The sequence below is a fragment of the Periplaneta americana genome, chromosome 15, assembly GCF_040183065.1.
Source record: "Periplaneta americana isolate PAMFEO1 chromosome 15, P.americana_PAMFEO1_priV1, whole genome shotgun sequence".
Classification (NCBI taxonomy): domain Eukaryota; kingdom Metazoa; phylum Arthropoda; class Insecta; order Blattodea; family Blattidae; genus Periplaneta; species Periplaneta americana.
This window is the reverse complement of record NC_091131.1, coordinates 40252254-40269711: the sequence shown is the minus strand read 5'-3', so window position 1 is coordinate 40269711 and position 17458 is coordinate 40252254. Positions and strand designations below refer to the sequence as shown.

Sequence of the window (17458 nt, the reverse complement as noted above, 5' to 3'; positions counted from 1 at the left end):
AGACAGCTTTAAAATTTTCTGAATAGTGGATATATTCAAGTACGAAAGGTGATATCTGAAATTCATATCGGAAAATGTCAGTGGGCCTATGAGCTGGTTGCTTGTATGTCTTGTACCTCTTATAACAGTTTAAAAATTTCCGTCATATTAGGCATGCTGTTACGGGAAAATACCTTTCCAATACGGATATATTTGAACACGCAAATTGATATCTGAAATTATTTCAGGAAAAAGGTGTCACAACCACCTCTTGCATGTAATGTTACTTGTATAATGAGGTAATGGAAACTTAATTTTCGGAGCGATGCGTCATAACTAAGGCTAGGATTTGATAACCTATAAATAATTTTTAAATTGTCCTAAAACAGAGCATTTTAACATAAAAAAATCATTCAAAAATACCCTGAAAACTAAAATAAGGACCTAAAAGTAAATTTTATTTTTTATTTTTTTTTTTATTTCGCATAATAGGAAAAGAGGTTTTATTTACAATGTATAACATTTAAAGTAGTAATTAATAATCTGTACTAATAATAAAAGTGTAACCAAAATTTTATCTAGTAATTTTCGTTTTTTTTTTTTTTGAGATTAATTGGTGTTAACATGTATAATTAACTATCCTGAAATCAAAAATCGAATTTTTTAAATTTTTGTCTGTACAGTATGTCTGTCTGTATGTTTGTCTGTTACATTTTCACGCGATAATGACTAAACCGATTTCTATGAAAATTGGTATGTAAAGTAAGTTATGTTCCCACTTAGAATTTATGCTATATAGCATTCAAAATACTTTCCTTCAAAAATACCCTAAAAACTAAAATAAGGACCTAAAAGTAAATTTTATTTTGTTGATTTCGCAGAATAGGAAAATAGGTTTTGTATACACTGTGTAACATTTAAAGTAGTAATTAATAATCTGTACTACTAATAAAAGTGTAACCAAAATAAATTTTATCTGGTAATTTTCGTTTTTTTTTTTTCGAGAATAATTGGTGTTAACATGTATAATTAACTATCCTGAAACCAAAAATCGAATTTTTAAAATTTTTGTATGTACAGTATGTCTGTCTGTATGTTGGTCTGTTATCACGCGATAATGATTAAACCGATTTCTATGAAAATTGGTATGTAAAGTAATTTATGTCCCCACTTAGAATTTATGCTATATGGCATTCAAAATACTTTCCATCAAAAATACCCTAAAAACTAAAATAAGGACCTAAAAGTAAATTTTATTTTGTTGATTTCGCAGAATAGGAAAAGAGGTTTTGTATACACTGTGTAACATTTAAAGTAGTAATTAATAATCTGTACTAATAATAAAAGTTAACCAAAATTTTATCTGGTAATTTTCTTTCTTTTTTTTTTTCTCGAGAATAATTGGTGTTAACATGTATAATTAACTATCCTGAGACCAAAATCGAATTTTAAAAATTTTTGTTTGTAAAGTATGTCTGTTACATTTTCACGCGATAATGACTAAACCGATTTCTATGAAAATTGGTATGTAATAATATGCATTACAAGAGCGGTGTGTTGACGTTTTCATGTTCGAGGAAAAGATTGAAAAAGCGAAACGTAGTTGAGCTTTTTAATTTTAATTTCCGAGAACATGAAAACAAACATACCGCTCGTATATCGTACATTATTTTGTGCGAAGATCGTTTATTACATACCTGAAAGACGAATTTCTAATTAGTTGCAATGAAATCTCCATTTTGGTTTCTCTTCAATGACGGCAACTTTGGAAAACAAATATATCTATCTTCAACATTGTTCCTATAAAATGTTTTCTGTTTTTACTATACTCCAGCAGGCCGTGATATACGTCTGTCTTTTTTTTTCCCCCAGTCTATGATGAGTCTAGAATCTTGTTGATTTTTTCACGGCTTCCTTAATGATACTTGCATTACAAATGCAGTAACTTTTGTGGTGTTGTAGAGTTTACTTAATTCTTGCAAATATTTAAAAACAATAATTAACAGTGCAATTTAGGTGAAATTGCAGTGGTAAGTTTCCAATTTATAATTATTACTATATTGAACGTCTTTAAAAATAATATGTTAAAAGCCTAAAGCAGTAAAATGAATATGACGCTTAAGCGGTAAGAAGAGGGAAATTGTTATGTGTGTTACGTTGGGAATACTGAATGTGGTATTTCACACTTACCGCGTATTGGTTGTGTGCGGAAAGCAAGCAAATACGCACGATCTCGCACAAAGTAAGTTACGTCCCCACTCTGACGTGATGTGGCATTTTAAGCATTGTTTTCAGAATATGCGTGTGAAAATGGACTAAAACATGTATTATCTTCACGGAGATAAATTTCATGTTGGGTAATGTTATTAAACAACTTCTTTACTATTTCAACACCAGATAAGAACAATGCTGCAATACGATGTGCTATCAGTTTGCTTGCAAGTGAACAGCTAATTAGTACTGTTGCCAACCGAATGCCTTGAAAGTGTCTCAAGTCGAGAACTACTCATGTCCATGCACATATTACTGACGTGGGCATTTCTTGCCTTCAGACAAAACTTGTATAGTATATTTCTTATGATAAGAACGCTGACTTGGTCAGTTTTCCACTTTAGATAAACGCGTGTGATACCAGGAAATGTTTGGGTGACCATAACTCATTTCATACAAAAAGTTAACTTAGTCAGTTTTTGACTTCGCCCATTCATTTATTAATTTTAATAGTGACTAATCAAACTCGAAGTTGCTGAAGTGTATTTATTAGCAAACGCTTTCACAACGTGTTTTAATGTCACTTTCGGATATATTTTATGAATTGTGAAATCTCTCTGAACGTAAAATTTACTGCCTCTGAGTGCCAGCCAGTGCCAGGTTCGCGGTTGATTTCATGATATTTACTGATCCTGATCGTTGTTATGTCACGATCTATCGCAAATAAATTTCAACACTGTTAATATTTACACCGTGCGATCGTTATGTGAAATGTTGTTGTGGCGTTTGACAATAAAGTCATTTGACCTCCTGCACTCCAATATTTTTCGAAGATACAGTATTATCATGGTCAGCCACTGAAGCACAGATTTTGAGATGTTCCGAATTCATTTCTTGGTTTCAGTTGCACAATGGGCAGTTAGGGGACTGATATATTTCCAATTCTATGCAGGTGTTTGGCCAAACAATTATGGCCTGTTGCCAATCTAAATGCAGCTACAGACGATTTTCGTGGTACGGTAAATCGGGAATTAACTGTGGATTATGATGCAGAGAGTTTCATTTTTTCCCTTGAGAGTGTGTTATCAAATTTTGTTTGTTGAAGTCTAAGTATGTAGATTTAATACATCTTTTCACAGAGTAATACGTAGATTTAGTAACAGGTCTGTAAGTAGCAGTGCTGCCCTTCTTTGCTAAAGCATCCGCATTCTCGTTTCCCAGGATTCCACAATGGGACGGTATCCATTGGAATACAATTATTTTATTGAGTGATATTAATTGAGAGAGCATTTTAGTTATTTCTGCTGTTTGAGATGGTGTGTGTTTAGAAACTATTGATAGAATAGCTGCTTTGGAGTCTGAAATGTTACAAGCGAGATTTAGTCTTGTCCGACCATCTTTACGAATTCAAATATATTTTACTCTGGAAGTGGTAGATGTAATATTCTTAATGTTTAATATTTGTTTGTTTCAAATGTTAGTAATATCTATTTATAGGGAAATGTAATAAATTATGAATCGAACCTCTTATCATTCAGTGTTCATAGCCAGACGTATAATTGGAAATGATTCAATAAACCTTATCTACAACTAGCATCTTATATCCCACATTGTCATCTCCATCTTAAAGAGCTACTCTGCTTCTAATGCACAGTGAGCCAGAATTCAAATCTAGCGGGAAAAAATTAAATAAGTATGGAATATAATTTTAAATGATTCTGTTTTACTAAATAATGATTTCTAAGAGCTTATGGAATAATAATAAGCCAGTATGGAATTGTTATCCGTAGTAATGAGCTATGAGTGCGAGTTTGAATAACTATTTTCATGGAGCCTGCTAGGTACTTAATTATATCACTTGTTCTTTTCGTGAACTTATAGTTTCCAATATTCTCTAATATGAGGAGTCATCGTCTGCATCATCGTCCTCCTTATCTTCCTTCCTCTTTCTCTTAATTCTCCTCCTCCTCCTCTTCCAACTGCAGCTGCTCTTCGTCCGCTTCATCAGCCTTCCCTCTTGTCACACGCACGTCTTCACTTGCACTGTAAGTATGGAGTTCCTTCAACATTTGTCGCACTTCAGCGGGACAGGAATTCTTCTTATTTTCTTAAAACGGATAAATACTTGATATGATAGGATCAGGAGTTACAAGATGATTTAAGATATTCTACATTGTTTGAATTCGTGAAAATTTTCTTCAATAATCTTCACAGTACTTTCTAATGCTCTAATGTCTAGCTTCTTGGGCTTCTTGGGCAAACCTACAGGCAACACTGCACATTGTATTTATGTTTGGTGACGTTATCTATTAAAAATTGTAATGCTTTCTCTGGTGCATATGGTCTTGGTAAAATTGGAGATTTGTTATAGGCTATCGTATACTTTGATGCTCTTTTTGGAGTAATTTGTGGTGATTTGTTGTAGAACGTATTTTACATCTCTTTTCTCTGAACCCCGCAAAGACATTTGAGTAGCCAGAACTAATTCACTTTAAGAACGCTGATCTTTCAGAGACAGTACCCTACATGTTTAATTCTTGTTTTCATGCCACTTTTTTCAAACAATTTTTGAGGTCTACCTACTCCTGAAACGGATGGAATTAAATCCTTGGACATTTGGCGGGTTTTTATTTATTGTAGAACTCTTTGGGGAAATTTGATGTCCTTTTTTTAAATTGGGGACACATAAATTGAAGTGAAATTTTAATGGCAAGCAGAGTAATTATCTCATGCCTCCATATTAAATTTTGTACCAGTGCACTTTATTTGAACCAGGTACCCAGCTTTGAAGCCGTTAGCCCTGTGAATTTACAGTGTATTTAATTCTCCTTTTAAAATTTTCAGGTTTTACTAAAATATTGACAATAATTTGTTAATGGAGAGAAGAAAGAGTCTGGAGTAATCGGCCAGATATGTGGGAAAAGTAGAGGGAAGGGAGGAGGATGTCCGTGGTCCATTGATTTCACTAACCATTCCGAATCTTTACGCAAAAACCTCTCCTTTTTCCTGGAGCACTGTTTCAAGCGTTTTTCTAAATTACTTCTAAATGTGCGCACAACTTTTTCGACACACCGTATAATATCCTTGGAACAATGTTGTATTTCTAATTTTGTCACTACGAAATCAGTAAGCGTTTGAGTAGACTCTTTTTTAGTAGTCAACACCTCGTTTAAGTCCAGCCGAGTCACAGTGGACTGGATATGGGGATCTACATCTGAAATAAAAACGGAAATATAAGAAAAAGGCAAGCAAACGCAAGCAAATCTTAACTTCTGTAATAAACTGTAAGGATTGCTTTATAATCTGATGTAGATTTTAAGGTGACACCTGGTGCAACATTTTTTAGATCTCTAATTAAAAATGAAGTAAAGACATAATTCCGCAATATTTTAAAGCTATGTTTAACGCATCCCTGGTAACATTTCACGTATACAATTAAAGTATGAATAATGGAAATAGAAAGTACGAACCTTCTATTAAAACTTCCATCACAGAAAGACACTTTTCTCCACATCAACAACACACAGATCACCCTCACATCACTACCGCCATAAACCGTCTGGCGCTCGTCGCTCGGGTTCTTAACACTTGGCGACTTTTAGCAGCCAGCCCTGTTGGCATTTCGCTCGGTATAAATTGATGGCATACAGATTTGTGAAGATCAGTTTTAGTACTTCGAGAGGAAGCGTTATTTAAAACATTAAAAAATTCAATATTTTCCTGCTAGATTTGAATTCTGGCCCACTGTGCAATGTACTGCAGACATTTTTAAATTTTATTTGTAGTCGCTGTAACTGCAATGGTCATATCACGACTTTACTACGGATGGGATACCATTTTGTCTGGGCAAAAATAACCGGTTATTTTCACACGGTTAACCGGTTAATTACCGATTTTTTTGCTTGACGGTTTGGGCGGGCATGATTGCGCCCCACGATCAGGTAAGGATACAGCAAATAAAAAAGGGTCCCTGTTTTGTGAGCATAGTTGCGCCCCGATGAAATAGGTATTATCGCCGCGCTTTCATGGTTAACATGTCAGCTCATACAATAACGTGCGGTGTGCTTTTAAAACAATTTTGCCGACCGATTGTTGCTCTGTAGGTTTCACTCTAATCGTCACGTTGTCACGTCTACTTCCTCGATAAGAATAAGCACTAGTTTGTTATATTGTTAAATGGCTATTATAATAATAATAATAATAATAATAATAATAATAATTATTATTATTATTATTATTATTATTATTATTATTATTATTATTATTATTTCATATACGAGTACGTTGACATTCTTAACTCTTAATAATAACTCTTTAATAATAATTTTTAATCACATGCCTTAATGTTCGTCCTCAGCACAAGACATTGCAACCTCGGTTTTAGTCCACGTGGATTAGACAAGTAGGTGTCATTTAATAATGGAAGCAGCTTATTGGTTGCAATATTGAAATTGAGGCGAGTGATTGGAACGGCTACATAAGAATTTGAAAACAATAATGCAATTAAATTTCAAAGACCTGCCGAATGATGGGAGCGTAGCGATAATACGAAAAAAAGACATTACGAGAACGCGAGCCTCGTAATCAACCAACCTTATTGATTTCTTATTCGATTTAATATTCATTATCGATATCGTTAAAATTAACACCATGAAGTTGGCAGTACTTTATTAACTGTTTTTCTACTGTTTATGCAGTGATTATCGATATCCTACCGTAGAAATGAACACCATGAAGTTGGCAGTACTTTATTAACTGTTTTTCCACTGTTTATGCAGTGATTATCGATATCCTACCGTAAAAATGAACACCATGAAGTTGGCAGTACTTTATTAACTGTTTTTCTACTGTTTATGCAGTGATTATCGATATCCTACCGTAAAAATGAACACCATGAAGTTGGCAGCACTTTATTAACTGTTTTTCTACTGTTTATGCAGTGATTATCGATATCCTACCGTAAAAATGAACACCATGAAGTTGGCAGCACTTTATTAACTGTTTTTCTACTGTTTATGCAGTGATAATCGATATCCTACCGTAAACATGAACACCATGAAGTTGGCAGTACTTTAGTAACTGACATATTCAAATGAAAGTCGTTGGAATATGGGACCTTAGCAATTTTGACATTTTATTAATGATTTTCACATCGCCTGTGGCATATATTAAGGTTGATTTAAAACATATGTAGGCCTAACTTTGAACCGCTTAAATTTGAAAAAAGAACTGCAATAATAAGAAATGCCGTGAAAGACTCCGTTTTTTAAACCACGTGATCGAGGAATTCAGAAGCGGTAAAATAAACAGATACATGTTCTAAAAAATTGCAACCTACCACTAGCCTATAATATTTTTAAGTAATTTATTTATTTTATGACAGTCACTTTCGTGTGTACTATGCTCATCGGGCCGCAACTATGCCATGTCCATTCTGCTACCTGATTTCTTCGGGGCGCAACTATGCCATGTCCATTCTGCTACCTGATTTCTTCGGGGCGCAACTATGCCATGTCCATTCTGCTACCTGATTTCTTCGGGGCGCAACTATTCCATGCCTAGGCCTCCCAATTGACCGCGGGGCGCAACTATGCCATACCGGTCGGTTTAACCTAAAAACGGTTATTTTCCTCAATAACCGGATGACCGGTTATTATTTTTTTTAATATACACTGAATCAAATGTATTTTAAGGGGGAGGGCATAGTTGCGCCCCACGGTCAGATAAGATGCAGCAGATAAAAAGGGTTCCTGTTTTGTGGGCATAGTTGCGCTCCGTTCCCATCAGGTAGAGAAAGGGGCATGGCATAGTTGCGCCCCGATGAAATTGGTAGAGAAAAAGACATTACGGAAACTCGAGTCTCATAATCAACCAACCTTATTGATTTCTTATTCGATTTAATATTTATTAAAATGAACACAATGAAGTTGGCAGTACTTTATTAACTGTTTTTCTATGGTTTATGCAGTGATTATCAATAGTCTACCGTTAAAATGAACACCATGAAGTTGGCAGTTCTTTATTAACTGACATAATTATTCAAATAAGTGAGCCGTTGGAATATGGGACTTTAGCAGTCTTGACATTTTTTTAGTGATTTTCACACCGTCTGTGGCATATAATGAAGTTAATTTAAAATGATTTTAATTTTGGTAAAAAGGGTAAAGAGTTAATAATTCACAATGGTTCTAAGTTTTCGAAATCCTGTACCGTAGGGTTAAGATATCGATGTAGTAACAAAAAATGCAGTTCATTTATTGTATGTGATCAATAAAAAAGTGTTATTTTAAATAGCAAAAGTGATCATATGCTAGGCCTACCTGATTTTAATGCAGCTATCACTGTAATATTTTTAAGTAATTTATTTATTTTATGACAATCACTTTCGTGTGTATTATGCCCATCGAGGCGCAACTATGCCATGTCCCTTCTGCTACCTGATTTCTTCGGGGCGCAATTATGCCATGCCTAGGTCTCCCAATTGACCTCGGGGCGCAACTATGCCATACCGATTTTAAGTCTATCTCAAATTTAATGTCATTCAAACATAGTTTATTTTTATTATTTTGTACTCTATGCAATCAACCCTTTATACAAATTGTCTCGTAGACCATTCCTAGATAGATTACTGCTTTGCTTATTTCATCTGTCCATAGAAGAAAAATACAATGAGACTTCGATTTAATGCCAATTATCTATGGCGATCTTAATCGCCGACTTTCTCTGATTGGTTTATAATGTATCTGCGAGTATTGAAGCATTACAAACGGCGAGAAATTTTGGCTTCAATATTTATTGGTTATAGGAGAATAAATTGCCCGTCAAAAGTGTCATAATGAAGATTATTACTGTAAAAAGTGTGCAATGTTGTTATTTTTTTTATTTATCTTACCTATGACTCTAATGTGAGTGAAGTAATTAACAAAATTCAATTTCATAACTTATTATTTCTTGTACTCGTATTTTGATCAGGGACGTTACTTATGATCTTCATAGGGTGTTGTTTACCGAATACCCTGTACTGAACTGCCATGCGCTCGGCAGTAGAGCTATGGACAGGGAGCTTGAACTCAGCTGACTCGTACTTATGTCTGTGCAGAGTACTGTGTACTGAACGTTGCCACGTCTCTCACGTCAGAATATTAACAAATTCAAGCATGCATTTATATTTTTTTCCACGAAAACGTAATAGAACACACAAATACTTATTTAAACTAATATTAACTCTTTGCTAGATATACCTACTGATGCAATTGTTTTCGTAATTTTACGAACGATATAAGCTCCGACGACTGTGAAAAGGACGGCGCTTATACCCCTTACAACCTGTAGATTAGAAAGCGTCATCTGCTCTGTATCGAGATCATTAACGTAGCTCTTGTAATTCCCTGAACTAAGCGTTGCACTTTTTTGAGCATAAGAAACTCAGTTCGTATCCCCTGACTGACACTCGGGGAAATGACGTAGTTCTCTGTCAAAATGTGACAACTTAATGACAGTTTCTTATGTCAGTTGGTTTCAACACGTTTTTACGTTGCTCATTGTACCTAGAATGAGAGGAATAAATGATCTGAAGGAAGATCAAAGGTAGGAAAACAGGTTCGGTTAAAATACGGTAAGTCTTTCATGTTATCAAATGACCGTGAAGTGTTTGTCTGGTGTACGATAGTGAAAGAACGTTATAAGGAAGTAGTGTGAACCGATATCAAACCTGTTTTAGTTAAAAGAAATGCAAAATTATTTAGCTGTATTGATGAGTTCAAACGTATCAATAAATTATTTGGAAAAGCAAGTATTAAAACGTCACTAACTTTTTAAAGTTAATCAGAAAAGCTATCCTATCAGTCATTCCTGATGTCCTTTGTTGAGTGCGACAGAAATTTGAATACAGCTTAAATGTCTGCCGGGCTACCAGAGGACTCCACATCGAATTTCAAAGAATAAATAGTACGAGAAGAGTGTGTATGCTTCCATTTATAAAATAATAGCTACTTTATATATTTATTTTATTGCAATTACAAATTTATATAACTTTTAATAACGATTTTCGCAAAAAAAAAAACTTTAAATTCAAAACAAGACTTCTTAACTGGGGTTACCAATGACGAAACTCGAAAACAATACTTATTGCAAGTGGTTGAATATCATCGCAAACAAATTCCTAACTATAAAGAGAGAGACATTAAAGATGTTAACTGCAGCTTCTAACAAATCTTAAATTCAGTAAATATAGTCATTTGATGTGAATATTATATAGCTGAGGGCAAGATTTAATTACAAAATTTGTTAATTACCATATATTTGGATTTATAGTATTGTATAATGAACTGCATTAAAAGAGAACCATTTAATATATTTTCTCATTATTTTACTATAAGAAAAGAATGTCTTGTTAATCAGACATGTTGGGCGGGGGTCAAGACATGACCAAATTACCTAAAACTTGTATACACTCATATTTTATCAAGTGAAACAACATAGAAGGGACTTTTTTTCGAGTTAGTTGAGTGTTTCTAGTCCTTTGTCACCATACCAGTGAATAAGAAACCCTTCTGGTTCATCCTTATTTTGTTCACCTGAAGAAAAAGTGAAGCCAACATTTCCACAAAGATGGATCGGTACAGGCGTATGGGAACTGTGGCCACCACATTCTCCGGACCTCACTTACAGAGTTATATCAAGTAAAGAGGGTACAGTGCACCATTTGTATGTATTCCGGGCTACCTACCTTGTACTTCTATAAATACACAGTAAGAACATATATCACAGTTAGAAGTAGACTATATTAAATCAACTATACTTCTGTATTTATACTTCCCGAATTTATTAATCACACCATTTATGTACGAGTAATAATGAATTCATTATGATGTCAAATTAATTTTTATCTTTATGTTTTATCGTGGATTGCAGGATACGAAACTTCTTTGTTTTGAACACATAATTTCAGTCTTTAAGACCTACTGCAATTAATAATGTTATCTTATTAACAGAAAACTTGACAAGATTTCTCGAATGTCAAACGTACAAACGTTGCACGTTAAAAATTTGAAAATATTCCGTAAGATTTTCTACTTAATGTTTTTCATTTCCTAGATGAGAGGCTACGAGGGATGAAGTTACAGGAGAATGGAGAAAGTTACACAATGCAGAGCAGCACGCATTGTATTCTTCACCTGACATAATTAGGAACATTAAATCCAGACGTTTGAGATGGGCAGGGCATGTAGCATGTATGGGCGAATCCAGAAATGCATATAGAGTGTTAGTTGGGAGGCCGGAGGGAAAAAGACCTTTGGGGAGGCCGAGGCGTAGATGGGAAGATAATATTAAAATGGATTTGAGGGAGGTGGGATATGATGATGGAGACTGGATTAATGTTGCTCAGGATAGGGACCAATGGCGGGCTTATGTGAGGGCGGCAATGAACCTCCTGGTTCCTTAAAAGCCAGTAAGTAAGTAAGTAAGTAAGTAAGTAAGTAAGTAAGTAAGTAAGTAAGTAGGGGAGACTGTTGTACCTTTAGCATAGTGTACCTTTGAACATTTTTTGTTTTTTAATTATTGCTGCTACCTAGAGGACTCAAACTGAAGTAGATTGTAGGGAAAGCCGCTAAGTAGCGCTGGTCGTAGTTTTGGTTTGATTTATTGCAAAATGTGAGTTCTGTGAACGAAAGACTCTTTTTTGGTCCCAAAAGTAAACATTTCGTTCATTGATATATGTTATTTAACATAAAACCAGATTGTATTTGTTACCATACATTAAGTACAATGTGTTCCGTGTTATCTGGTGAGTAATAACCAGAGCTCGGAACTTGGAGACTTGTGTGTCGTGTGCATGAGTAAGGTTACAGGTACAACGTACACAAAGCTCACCCTGCAAGTGCTCAGGGACAGTCGTGTGTACTAAGAAAGTGGTCACATCGAATGACAGGAAGACGGACGAGGAAACTGTATCGTGTCGAAGCCAATGACATTCAGATAATTAATTAGAGGTAAACGGTCTGTTTGAAAATAAGAAAATACGTATTATTCGAATGGGTATTGTATACGTTTGAAAATATATTTCTTAAAATTTAGGTACAGAATTTCGTGGAGGAATTCTGAGGAGATACATTATTTTCTTCGAATGGAGAGTTTATATTTTGTAACTTGTGTCAAACACAAACTAAAGATTGGAAACGGGCATTCATTGAAATACATTGCAGTCCCTTAAATCGGTGGAAAATTTGTCCATAGCCATGGATCAAGTCGTAGTGGAACCTTCCCTAGTAGTGACATAGAAATTGAACACTATTTTCGAGACAAATTTAGGATACTTATCTTTCTCAGATACGAGATCAACTAGTAACTACTGAAAATCGAACAGGAAACTGTGACAGTGAAAACATTCAATACTTTATTTCGGCCTAAGACTTTATAATACAATTACAAACCATTTTCCAAATTTGAAATTTTTTAAAATTGAAGCTTTTAAAAAATAAATCTGTAAAATTATCCACGATATAATATAATATTAACAAATGTATTTTTTACCTTTTATTTCTGTCTACTATATTCTTGTTTTTATTGAATATCACTGGCTTCTTTCGAATTGTTAATTTATATTAAATGTGTATTTTTCTCTCTTTTTCTCTTTCTTCTTTATTCTTGCTCTTGTGTTGTATTTATTGGTTTGAATTAAGTTACTTACTGTATTTAGTAAACTGTCCTTGTAAATTTTATGTTAGATTATTGACTAAGACCACACCGTACACGAGCCTGGCTCTTACGGTAGTGGCTAGAAACATTTTTGTTTTATAAATATAATTTGTATTCAGTAGGTAGCTAATTAAAATAAAAAAATTAATTTTGCTCCCGTCACTTCATGTGACGTGGAAATAAGTTTCTTTCGTTTCAAATCATGTTTAACTAACAGACGAAGAAGGTATGGGTTCGAAAAATCTTCGAATGTATGTAGTCATACACTGTAATGAAATGTACAGAGCAGAACTGTAAATTTGATGTATTTTGCATGTTTACTTATATATATGCTATAAAATTACGTGTTTCAACCTACCATAATATTATCATTATGTTGTTCCAGCCAGGAACCACTTTTATAGCAGACCTGACAGTACCTCTGTGCTGGAAGCGGGAGTTTGTTGACATTGAATTCCGGTCGCTTAGCCACGTTCAAAGACAGAAGTCCCCAAGTTCCGAGCTTTGGTAATAACATATTTTAATTTCCATGATTTATTCGAATCTCTAGTTTTGGTAGCCATATTCGTTTAAACGTACGCCCTCTTGTACATTTGAACACAGAACATCTTGTACCATGGAACATGTTCCAAGGTGCATAATACTATTGGTTTTTGTCTTTCTTTTATTTTAAGATCATGTCACGAAGTAAGTCTGAAATTAAGAGGTCCCCCAGTTGATCCGGATGCCTTGAAGAAAGCTGTTGAAGCAATTCTTGCTCCTCCAGGAAATAAAATCTAAGTCAGAGAAGCCTGCTATGGTTTATGATTGAAAACACATTGTGAATATGGTTGTCAGTTCTTACAACTATATTCCCACCTATATTACATGCGTTCCAACTTACAAGAGGGTATGTTCTAAGGTACATGAACCTGTTGTACCTTTGAACGCATTACATTTTATTTTTCCCATCCTTAATAGATGTGCAGAACAGGAAAATATATACACGAAGTTGTAAAGGAATCTTCAATAATTATTTAAAGTGTTTTTTAATTTAAAAAATATAATTTCCCAAAATTAAAAATAATAAAATCTGAGAAGTGTTTAAAGGTACGGTACAACAGTCTCCCCTAAGTAAGTAAGATGAGAGACTACCGATTAGAGAGGAGAAAATTGGCGACCATAAATATAGATATTATTATTATTAGAATATACATTTTCTTGAACCCTATTTTTACATTAGGCTTATAGTTATAGCCTGAGTTTATATTATTATAATGAGAATTCATTTGACGTGGGTAACCCAGTCTTGCTACTTAAAATTAACACATATCTACTACAATAATTTGAATTATTTACAGGTTCTTAAATTAATTACATATAAAATTACATTGACGTGGGTAACCCAGTCTTGCTACTTAAAATTAACACTTATATATACAACAATAATTTGAATTATTTACAAGTTCTTAAATATATTACATATAGACTTACAGTGACGTGGGTAACCCAGTCTTGCTACTTACAATTAACAATTATATATACTACAATAATTTGAATTATTTACAAGTTCTTAAATATATTACATATAAAGTTACAAAACTCTTTATAGCAGCACGTTTTTGTGAACAAATTGAATAATGGTTTGTCATATATTATATTACAAAAATGTAAATGTCCGATCAAAATAAATCTTTTGTTTTCGAACACTGGACAATGAAACAGAAGGTGATCCACAGTCTGCTCTTCCTCACAGATACATAAATAGCCATTGTCCTTATGCAATTTAAATCGTTCTAGGTAAGCCCCAAATTTCCCATGACCCGATGAAAATTGTGTTAATATAAAATCTGATATAATTTGGTTTCTATTTAAGCGGGTGTCGACGCTAGGAAAGAAGATTTCTCTCGTGACTGAACCCTTTGTACTGCACAGCCACTGATTGTTCCACCTATTTATTATGTGCTCATTTATTTTTCTTTTTGCATATGAATAAGGACATAGACTATAGCTCAAATTTAAGTTCGAAACTGCAGCACTCTTTGCCAGTTCATCAGCCCTTTCATTTCCTTCTGTTCCACTGTGTCCTCGCACCCATGAGAAACAAATGTGTTTGCCGCAATGTATTACATTTCTTCTAATTTCCACTGCCAGAGGATTTAAGTTAAACTTATTAGCTATTGATTTGAGGGCTGTTTGTGAATCGCTGTAGATGCAACAATTGTAATTATTAAGTTTAGTCCATATCAGTGCCTCATTAATAGCTAATAATTCAGCTTGCACAATGGAGCATCTAGGTGAAAGTTTGTTCCTCTGTGTGTACACTTCTTGGCCGTTGACCATAAATATATGAACGTTTTGAAAGTGGCTTATGAATGAATAAACCCCAATATTTTATGAACGACTCCGTATGATTGTTTTTCTATAAACTTACTTTTTAGCTTTGAAATCTTTCTTGACTTCTGAATATTATTGTGTATAAAGTAGTAGTTTTGTACTTACGAATATCTCAGGTACCCCATCTAGCACTTAGAGGCACTGTCCAGTTCTGCTCGCGGAATATATTCAAGTTCAACACCGTCCAGTTCTACTCGCGGACTCACTAGGTTTCCTTAGTACATTCCGCCTGCTATCTGCTGACCCCTCCCCTTTCCCCACACTTCTCACCTGCTGATTTTACGCGTGGAATTTAACAGTATCTTTGAACACTTGTAGTGTTAGTCGGCCGCAACTATTTAGACTATGCATGCACTTCACGTGTTGAAAAGCAATTTGTTGGAACAATTTGACACATCATTGCAACCATAAATAGGCTAAGCTTTTAGATATAAATGCAGTTACAGTAACCGATGTTCGACATACGTCATGACTAGGAACCGGATTTTTATGTAATATCAAGGTGTGAAATATGTACATATTTATGTAAGAAAAATAAGCTGAATATGTACCAAAATATGTAAAATCATGAAAATATTTAATATCAATATCTGGCAGGTATAGGATAGGTAAGACTCCTCAGTTGTGACATTTTTACCGCACACTTGACACATTACTATTTTTCCATCTGTAGTGAAAGCTTCGTTCATCGCGATCCATGATTTAATTTTTGTCTTTAGGGTTGAAGACAGTTAAAAGCGGTAGATAAACTCACTTGCACTTTGTACTGTAAGTAGGGTAAACATTGGTAATTTCGTGGCAGTGGTTATTTCGTGATACTTTTTCTTTGCTCTTTTGTGAACTAACCAATGGTGTTACGAGATCCAAATTTCCTCCAAGGGATTGCATATGTTGTCCAGTTTCCAGAAAAATACAGCTAAGCTTTGTGTGACTATTGTAGTTGCTTCAGTGAGCTTTTATGTTTGGAGAGAGCAAGTTTGCGTCGACTTCTCAGGCATACAAATTTTGTGGATGTTTGTAATAACACTACAGGCTTATTACGAAAGGTAAGCATATGATATTTGGTACAAAGATTTATCGTATCTTCATGAAATTTTAGGAAGTGTTTTTGGAATTTTAGATACATCTGTAGTCGCCATATAGGCTTAGCTTTACTGATAGAAATCTTAGCTGTTTGAGACGAAATTTTGTTGAGCATTAAGTGTTACATTTTATACTATTTTAAAAATTGTATTACAATAGGAATTTTAGAAATATGAAGACAAGATGTGATAACAAAAAAGAAAACGGAGACGCAATGGGTTCAGTGTAGCTTCTGTTTGATCTGTTATCATGCTAAGTGTCAATGATAAGTGCTGGATGACTTGCAAGAATTGTGACAGAAGATGGAACATGGCTCCATCATTTTGGACCGGAGACAGAGGCAGACAATGGAGTGGCATCATGCAAATTCACCAAAGAAATAGAAATTCAAAAGTACACCTTCGGCAGGAAACGTTATGGCTACTGTGTTTTTCGATTCAGAAGGACTCTTGCTTGTGGACATCATGCCATACGGAACCACCATTAATTCTGATGGGTATGTTGCAAATCTCAAGAAACTTCTAGTTCGACTGAGTCGTGTTCGACGACATCGCGAGAAGCAGGATGTTCTGCTATTGCACGACAACGCACAGCCATATGTCAGTCACAAGACCACAGACCAGATCAGGAAATTCGGATAGAAAACACTGAAACATCCGCCTTACAGTCCTGAACTGGCACCGTGCGATTACCATCTCTTTGGTAAACTGAAGGATCCCTTCGCGGAACGAGGTTAGAAGATGACTCCCTTGTGCACGCTGCTAAAGAGTGGCTCAGACGTGTTGGCCCTCGTTCCTAGGTTACGTAAGGCAGTTAAAAGGGACGGGGATTATGTGGAAAAGTGACATTTTATTCCTTAAGGATGCATCTACCCGTACATTCTGTGAAAATAGCAAAGATGTAGGATAAAATTTATTTTTAAACAAACGTTATGCATTACTTTTGGAGTTACTCTACTAATATAAGCTATAGTAAAGTCCGTAATAAAAGTGTTCACCCTTTCAGGGCAAAGAAGATCCCTTTTCAATTTCAATTTTTACTTTGATTTCATTCTTATTATGTGTTGGTATGTATTTCTATGTTTTCTTGCTATGAATATTAGACGGAATTA

At 34.6% G+C, this 17458-nt stretch overlaps 1 protein-coding gene across 2 annotated transcripts in view; it reads right to left on the bottom strand.

Annotated features, from left to right (window-relative positions):
• The window catches only part of LOC138714804 (facilitated trehalose transporter Tret1-like), a 328031-nt gene extending 312580 nt beyond the window's left edge, over positions 1 to 15451 (bottom strand). Inside the window, exon 1 of one of the 2 annotated variants that reach the window (XM_069846953.1) lies at positions 15370 to 15451. The gene's annotated coding sequence lies outside the window, so the exon portion shown is untranslated. The remainder of the gene's footprint in view (positions 1 to 15369) is intronic. The other variant, XM_069846952.1, reaches the window with a different exon arrangement.
• Between the last annotated feature and the right edge of the window lie 2007 nt (positions 15452 to 17458).